This window comes from Andrena cerasifolii, unplaced genomic scaffold (genome assembly GCF_050908995.1).
Source record: "Andrena cerasifolii isolate SP2316 unplaced genomic scaffold, iyAndCera1_principal scaffold0105, whole genome shotgun sequence".
NCBI classification, from domain to species: Eukaryota; Metazoa; Arthropoda; class Insecta; order Hymenoptera; family Andrenidae; genus Andrena; species Andrena cerasifolii.
The window spans coordinates 64,980-74,013 of record NW_027484998.1 but is presented as its reverse complement, the minus strand read 5'-3'; positions in this window follow the sequence as shown (position 1 = coordinate 74,013).

The window sequence follows — 9,034 nt, the reverse complement described above, 5'->3', positions numbered from 1 at the left end:
AAAAATAAAAAAATTAATAATTTAAAAAAATTAAAAATAAAGAAAAATTATAAAAAAAATTGTAAAAATAATTTTAAAAAAAATTTCAAAAATTTCATAAAAATTTTTAAAAATTTTAAAAAAATAAAAAAAATTTTAAAAATTTTTTTTTAAATTTTTAGAAAATTTTTAAAATTTTTAGAAAATTTTTGAAAAATTTTTGAAAAATTTTAAAAAATAAAAGAAATTATAAGAAAATTAAAAAAAATTAAAAAATTTTAAAAATTTAAAAAAAAATAAAAAGATAAAAAATATAAATAATTTTTTAAAAAATAAACAAGAAAATAAAAATAAATAATTTTTTTTTTAAATTTAATAAATTTAAAAAAATTAAAAAATTAAAATAAAAGAAAAATCAAAATTTAAGAAAAAAATTTTAAAAATTTAAAAAAAATTTTGAAATAAAAAATAATAATTTTAAAAAAATTAAAATAAAATTTAAAAATTTAATAATTTTTTTTTAAATTTAAAAAAAAATTAAAAAAATAATAATTTAAAACAAAAATAAATAAAAAAAAATTAAAAATTAAGAAAAAAAATAAAGAAATTTTTTTTTTAAAAAATTAAAAAAATATAAAAAAAATAAAAATTTTTTGTAAAAATATAAAAAAAATAAAAAATTTTAAAAAATTTAAAATATAAAAAAATTTACAAAAATTAAATAAAAATTTAAAAAAAAATAAAAAAATTAAAAAACATAAATAAAAAAAAATTTAAAATGGTTAAAAAATTAAAACAAACTTTTAAAAAAAATTTTAAAAAATAATTTTAAAAATTTTAAAAAAATTTAAAATTAAAAAACAAAATAATTTTAAAAAAAATAGAAATAAAGAAAAAATTATATAAAAAATTGTAAAAAATTTTAAAAAATAAATAATTTAAAAAATTAAAAATAAAGAAAAATTATAAAAAAATTGTAAAAATAATTTAAAAAAAAATTTCAAAAATTTCATAAAAAAAATAAAAAAAAATTTTTAGAAAATTTTTGAAAAATTTAAAAAAAATTAAAAAATTTAAAAAAATTTAAAAAAATTAAAAAGATAAAAAAATATAAATAATTTTTTAAAAAATAAATAAAAAAAATAAAAATATATAAATTTTTTTTCAAATTTTATTAAATTTAAAAAAATTTAAAAAATTAAAATAAAAGAAAAATCAAAATTTAAGAAAAAAATTTTAAAAATTTAAAAAAACATTTTTTGAAATAAAAAAATAATAAATTTAAAAAAATTAAAAAAAAATTAAACAATTTAATAATTTTTTTTTAAATTTGAAAAAAATTTAAAAAATTAAAAAATAATAATAATTTAAAACAAAAATAAATAAAAAAAATTTAAAAATTTAAAAAAAGAAAAATTATAAAAAAAATTGTGAAAATAATTTTAAAAAAAATTCCAAAAATTTTATAAAAATTTTAAAAAAATTTTAAAAAATTAAAAAAAAATTAAATAAAATAAAAATAAAAATTTTAAATTTTTTTTAAATTGTTAAAAAATTAAAACAAAATTTAAAAAAAAAATTTTAAAAATTTAAAAAAAAATTTTTAAAAATTTAAAAAAAAATTTTAAAAATTAAAAAAAAATTAAATTAAAAAAAAAATATAAAAAAAATTTAAAGTAGATAAAAAAAATTAAAAAATTTAAAAAAATTATAAAATCATTTTTTTAAATAAAAAACAAATAATTTTAAAAAAATATAATAAATTTTTTTTTATATTTAAAAAAAATTTAAATATTAAAAAAAATAATAATTTAAAACGAAAATAAATAATTTTTATTTAAAAAATTAAAAAATATAATAAAGAAAACAAATTTTTAAAAATTTAAAAAATATTAAAAAAAATTAAAAAAATTTTTGTAAAAAATAAAAAAAAATAAATTTTTTTTTAAAAAATATACAAAAATTGAAAAAAAAATAAAAAAAATATACAAAAATTTAAAAAATATAAAATATTTAAAAATCAACAAAAAATATAGACAAATAAAAATAAATAAAAAAATTTAAAAAATTTTAAAATTAAAATAAAGAAGTATTTAAAAATAATAATAATAATAATAATAAATGAATTAAAGGAAAATTAAATACGAATTTTTTTATAAAATTCTTTAAAAAATTTTAAAAAATTAAAATAAAAAATATAAAAAGAAATAAATTAATAAATAATTTTAAAAGAAAATTAAAAAAAAATTAAAAAAATTTTTTTTAGAAATTAAAAAAAATTTAAAATATAAAAAATTTAAAATATAAAAAAAATAAAATAAATGAATAAAATTTTTTTTACAATTTTTTAAAAAATTAAAAAAAAATTAAAAAATTAAAAAAATTAAAAAAAAAATTTAAAATTAAAAAAAAAGTAAATAATTTTAAAAAAATTTAAAAAAATTTAGAAAATTTTTAAAAAACTTAAAAAAAATTAAAAAAAATTTTTAAAATAAAAAAAAATTATAAGAAAATTAAAAAAAAAATTTAAGAATTTTAAAGATTAAAAAAAAATTAAAAAGATAAAAAAATATAAATAATTTTTTAAAAAATAAATAAAAAAATAAAAATTAATAAAAATTTTTTTTTTAATTTTATAAAATTTAAAAAAAATTTAAAAATTAAAAAAAAAATTAAAACAAAAATAAATAAAAAAAATTTTAAAATTTAAAAAAAAAATAAAGAAAAAAATTTTTAAAAAAAATTAAAAAAATATCCAAAAAATTGAAATTTTTTGTAAAAAATATAAAAAAAATTAAAAAAATTTTAAAAAAAATTTAGAAAATTTTAAAAAAATTTAAAAAAAATAAAAAAATTAATAATTTAAAAAAATTAAAAATAAAGAAAAATTATTAAAAAAATTGTAAAAATAATTTTAAAAAAAAATTCAAAAATTTCATAAAAATTTTTAAAAAATTTAAAAAATAAAAAAAATTAAAAAAAAAATTTTTAAATTTTTAGAAAATTTTTAAAATTTTTAGAAAATTTTTGAAAAATTTAAAAAAAAATTTTAAAAATAAAAGAAATTATAAGAAAATTAAAAAAAATTAAAAAATTTAAAAAATTTAAAAAAAATTAAAAAGATAAAAAATATAAATAATTTTTTAAAAAATAAATAAAAAAATAAAAATAAATAATTTTTTTTTAAATTTAATAAATTTAAAAAAATTAAAAAATTAAAATAAAAGAAAAATCAAAATTTAAGAAAAAAATTTTAAAAATTTAAAAAAAAAATTTTGAAATAAAAAATAATAATTTTAAAAAAATTAAAATAAAATTTAAAAATTTAATATTTTTTTTTTTAATTTAAAAAAAAATTAATAAAATAATAATTTAAAACAAAAATAAATAAAAAAATTTAAAAATTAAGAAAAAAAAAAAAGAAAATTTTTTTTAAAAAATTAAAAAAATATAAAAAAAATAAAAATTTTTTGTAAAAATATAAAAAAAATAAAAAATTTAAAAAAATTTAAAATATAAAAAAATTTAAAATATAAAAAAAATAAATTTTTTTTTAAAAATTTACAAAAATTAAATAAAAATTTAAAAAAAATAAAAAAATTAAAAAACATAAATAAAAAAAAATTTAAAATGGTTAAAAAATTAAAACAAACTTTTAAAAAAAAATTTAAAAAAATAATTTTAAAAAATTTTAAAAAAATTTAAAATTAAAAAAAAAATAATTTTAAAAAAAAATAGAAATAAAGAAAAAATTATATAAAAAATTGTAAAAAAATTTAAAAAAATAAATAATTTAAAAAATTAAAAATAAAGAAAAATTATAAAAAAAATTATAAAAATAATTTTAAAAAAAAATTTCAAAAATTTCATAAAAAAATAAAAAAAAATTTTAAAAATTTTTTTAAAGTTTTTAGAAAATTTTTGAAAAATTTAAAAAAAATTAAAAAATTTAAAAAAATTAAAAAAAAATTAAAAAGATTAAAAAATATAAATAATTTTTTAAAAAATAAATAAAAAATAAAAATATATAAATTTTTTATCAAATTTTATTAAATTTAAAAAAATTTAAAAATTAAAATAAATGAAAAATCAAAATTTAAGAAAAAAATTTTAAAAATTTAAAAAAAAAATTTGAAATAAAAAATAATAATTTTAAAAAAATTAAAATAAAATTTAAAAATTTAATAATTTTTTTTTTAAATTTAAAAAAAATTAAAAAAAATAATAATTTAAAACAAAAATAAATAAAAAAAATTTTTATAATTAAAAAAAAATAAAAAATAAAGAAATTTTTTTTTAAAAAATTAAAAACATATAAAAAAAATCAAAATTTTTTGTAAAAATATAAAAAAATAAAAAATTTAAAAAAATTTAAAATATAAAAAAATTAAAAAAAATTTTTAAAAATTTACAAAAATTAAATAAAAATTTAAAAAAAAATAAAAAAATTAAAAAACATAAATAAAAAAAATTTTAAATGGTTAAAAAATTAAAACAAACTTTTAAAAAAAATTTTAAAAAATTTAAAAAAAATAATTTTAAAAAATTTTTAAAAAATTTAAATTATAAAAAAAATTTAAAATATAAAAAGAATAAAATTTTTTAAAAAATTAAAAATATAAAAAGAATAAAAAATTTTTTCAAAAAATTAAAAATATAAAAAGAATAAAATTTTTTTTAAAAAATTAAAAAAAATTAAATAAAAATTAAAAAAAAATAAAAGTAAAAGAAAATAAAAAACATGAATAAAAAAAATTTAAAATGGTTAAAAAATTAAAACAAGCTTTAAAAAAAATTAAAAAAAATAATTTTTAAAAAAATTTAAAAAATTAAAATTAAAAAAAAAATAATTTTAAAAAAATTAAAAATAAAGGAAAAATTATATAAAGTTTTTAAAAAAAATTTTAAAAAAATTAAAAAAAATTTAAAAATTTAAAAAAATTAAAAAGATAAAAAAATATAAATAATTTTTTAAAAAATAAATAAAAATTTTTTTTTTAAATTTTATAAAATTTAAAAAATTAAAAAATTAAAAAGAAAATTTAAAACAAAAATAAATAAATAAAATTTTAAAAATTAAAAAAAATAAAAAATAAAGAAAATTTTTTTTAAAAAATTAAAAAAATATAAAAAAAATCAAAATTTTTGTAAAAATATAAAAAAAAATAAAAAATTTAAAAAATTTAAAATATAAAAAAATAAAAAAAAATTATAAAAATTTACAAAAATTAAATAAAAATTTAAAAAAAAATAAAAAAATTAAAAAACATAAATAAAAAAAATTTAAAATGGTTAAAAAACTAAAACAAACTTTTAAAAAAAATTTAAAAAAATAATTTTAAAAATTTTAAAAAAATTTAAAATTAAAAAAAAAAAATTTTAAAAAAAATAGAAATAAAGAAAAAATTATATAAAAAATTGTAAAAAAAATTAAAAAAAAAAATAATAATTTAAAAAAATTAAAAATAAAGAAAAATTATAAAAAAAATTGTAAAAATTATTTTTAAAAAAATTTCAAAAATTTCATAAAAATTTTTAAAAAATTTTAAAAAAATAAAAAAAAATTTAAAAAAATTTTAAAAATTTTTAGAAAATTTTTGAGAAAATTTTTGAAAAATTAAAAAAAAATTTAAAAATTTAAAAAAATTAAAAAAATTAAAAACATAAAAAAAATATAAATAATTTTTTAAAAAATAAATAAAAAAATAAAAATAAATAAATTTTTTTTTTAAAATTTATAAATTTAACAAAAATTAAAAAATTAAAATAAAAGAAAGATCAAAATTTAAGAAAAAAATTTTAAAAATTTAAAAAAAAAATTTTGAAATAAAAAAATAATAATTAAAACAAAAATAAATAAAAAAAATTTTAAAAATTAAAAAAAAATAAAAAATGAAGAAAAAAAATTAAAAAAATTAAAAAAATATAAAAAAAATCAAATTTTTTTGTAAAAAATTAAAAAAAATAAAAATTTAAAAAATTTAAAATATAAAAAATTTAAAATATAAAAAAAATAAAATTTTTTTTTAAAAATTTACAAAAATTAAATAAAAATTTAAAAAAAAATAAAAAAATTAAAAAACATAAATAAAAAAAAATTTAAAATGGTTAAAAAATTAAAACAAACTTTTAAAAAAAAATTTAAAAAAATAATTTTAAAAAATTTTAAAAAAATTTAAAATTAAAAAAAAAAATTTAAAAAAAATAGAAATAAAGAAAAAATTATATAAAAAATTGTAAAAAAATTTAATATATAAAAAAATTTAAAATATAAAAAAAATAAAATTTTTTTTTAAAATTTACAAAAATTAAATAAAAATTTAAAAAAAAATAAAAAAATTAAAAAACATAAATAAAAAAAAATTTAAAATGGTTAAAAAATTAAAACAAACTTTTAAAAAAAAATTAAAAAAAATAATTTTAAAAAATTTTAAAAAAATTTAAAATTAAAAAAAAAAATTATTTTTAAAAAAATAGAAATAAAGAAAAAATTATATAAAAAATTGTAAAAAAAAATAAAAAAAATAAATAAATTAAAAAAATTAAAAATAAAGAAAAATTATAAAAAAATTGTAAAAATAATTTTAAAAAAAATTTCAAAAATTTCATAAAAATTTTTAAAAAATTTAAAAAAAATAAAAAAAAATTTTAAAATTTTTAGAAAATTTTTGAAAAATTTAAAAAAAAAATTAAAAAATAAAAGAAATTATAAGAAAATTAAAAAAAATTAAAAAATTTAAAAAAATTTAAAAAAAATTAAAAAGATAAAAAAATATAAATAATTTTTTTAAAAAAAAATAAAAAAATAAAAAAAATAAATTTTTTTTTAAATTTATTAAATTTAAAAAAATTTAAAAATTAAAATAAAAGAAAAATCAAAATTTAAGAAAAAATTTTTAAAAATTTAAAAAAAAAATTTGAAATAAAAAAATAATAATTTAAAAAAAAATAAAATAAAATTTAAAAATTTAATAATTTTTTTTTAAATTTAAAAAAAAATTAAAAAAAATAATTTAAAACAAAAATAAATAAAAAAAATTTAAAAATTAAAAAAAATAAAAAATAAAGAAATTTTTTTTTAAAAAATTAAAAAAATATAAAAAAAATGAAAATTTTTTGTAAAAATATAAAAAAAATAAAAAATTTAAAAAAATTTAAAATATAAAAAAATTTAAAAAAAATTTAAAAAATTTTAGAAAATTTAAAAAAAATTTTAAAAAAATTTAAAAAATAAAAGAAATTATAAGAAAATTAAAAAAAAATTTAAAAATTTAAAAAAATTAAAAAAAAAATAAGAAGATAAAAAAAATATAAATAATTTTTTAAAAAATAAATAAAAAAATAAAAATAAATAAATTTTTTTTAAATTTATAAAATTTAAAAAAATTTAAAAAATTAAAATAAAAGAAAAATCAAAATTTTAGAAAAAACTTTTAAAAATTTAAAAAAAAATTTTTGAAATAAAAAAATAATAATTTTAAAAAAATTAAAAAAAAATTTAAAATTTAATAAATTTTTTTTTTAATTTAAAAAAATTTTTAAAAAAAATAATAATTTAAAACAAAAATAAATAAAAAAAAAATTTAAATTAAAAAAAAATAAAAAATGAAGAAAAAAATTTAAAAAAAATTAAAAAAATATAAAAAAAAAAAAATTTTTTTTGTAAAAAATTAAAAAAAATTAAATAAAAATTTTAAAAAAAATAAAAGAAAATAAAAAACATGAATAAAAAAATTTAAAATGGTTAAAAAATTAAAACAAGCTTTAAAAAAAATTAAAAAAAAAATTTTTAAATAATTTTTAAAAATTAAAATTAAAAAAAAATAATTTTAAAAAAATTAAAAATAAAGAAAAAATTATATAAAATTTTTTAAAAAATTTTTTAAAAAATTTTAAAAAAATTTAAAAATTTAAAAAAATTAAAAAGATAAAAAAATATAAATAATTTTTTAAAAAATAAATAAAAAAATAAAAATAAATAAATTTTTTTTTTAAATTTTATAAAATTTAAAAAAATTTATAAAATTAAAATAAAAGAAAAATCGAAATAAAAAAAATTTTAAAAATTTAAAAAAACATTTTTTGAAATAAAAGAATAATAACTTTAAAAAAATTTTAAAAAAATTAAACAATTTAATATTTTTTTTTAAATTTGAAAAAAATTTAAAAAATTAAAAAATAATAATAATTTAACACAAAAATAAATAAAAAAAATTTAAAAATTAAAAAAAAATAAAAAATAAAGAAAAAATATTTTAAAAATTAAAAAAATATAAAAAAAATCAAAATTTTTTTGTAAAAAATATAAAAAAAATTAAAATTTAAAAAATTTAAAATATAAAAAGAATAAATTTTTTTTACAATTTTTCAAAAAATTAAATAAAAATTTAAAAAAAAAATTTTAAAAAATTAAAAACATAAATAAAATTTTTTTTTAAATGGTTAAAAAATTAAAACAAAGTTTAAAAAAATTAAAAAAAAAATTAAAATAAAAAAAAATAATTTTAAGAAATTAAAAAATAATAAAATTAAAAAATATTAAAGTAAAGAAAATTTAAAAAAAAATTATAAAATTAAAAAAATTAAAAAAAAAATTTAAAAATTTAAAAAAATAAATAATTTTAAAAAATTAAAAATAAAGAAAAAATTATATAAAAAATTGTAAAAATAATTTGTAGAAAAATTTCAAAAATTTTACAAAAATTTTAAAAAAATTTAAAAAAATTAAAAAAAAAATTAAAAAATTTAAAAAAAAAATTAGAATATAAAAAAAATAAAAAAAATAAATAAAAATTTTTTAAATTTTTTTTTAAAAATTAAATGAAAATTTAAAAAAATTTAAAGAAATTTAAAAACAAATAAAAAAATTAAAATGGTTAAAAAGTTAAAACAAACTTTAACAAAAATTAATAAAAAATTTTAAAATAAAAAAAGGATAAAAAAAAATTATAAAATTAAAAAAATTAAAAAAAAATTTAAAAATTTAAAAAAATAAATAATTTTAAAAAATTAAAAATAAAGAAAAATTATATAAAAAATTGTAAAAATAATTTGT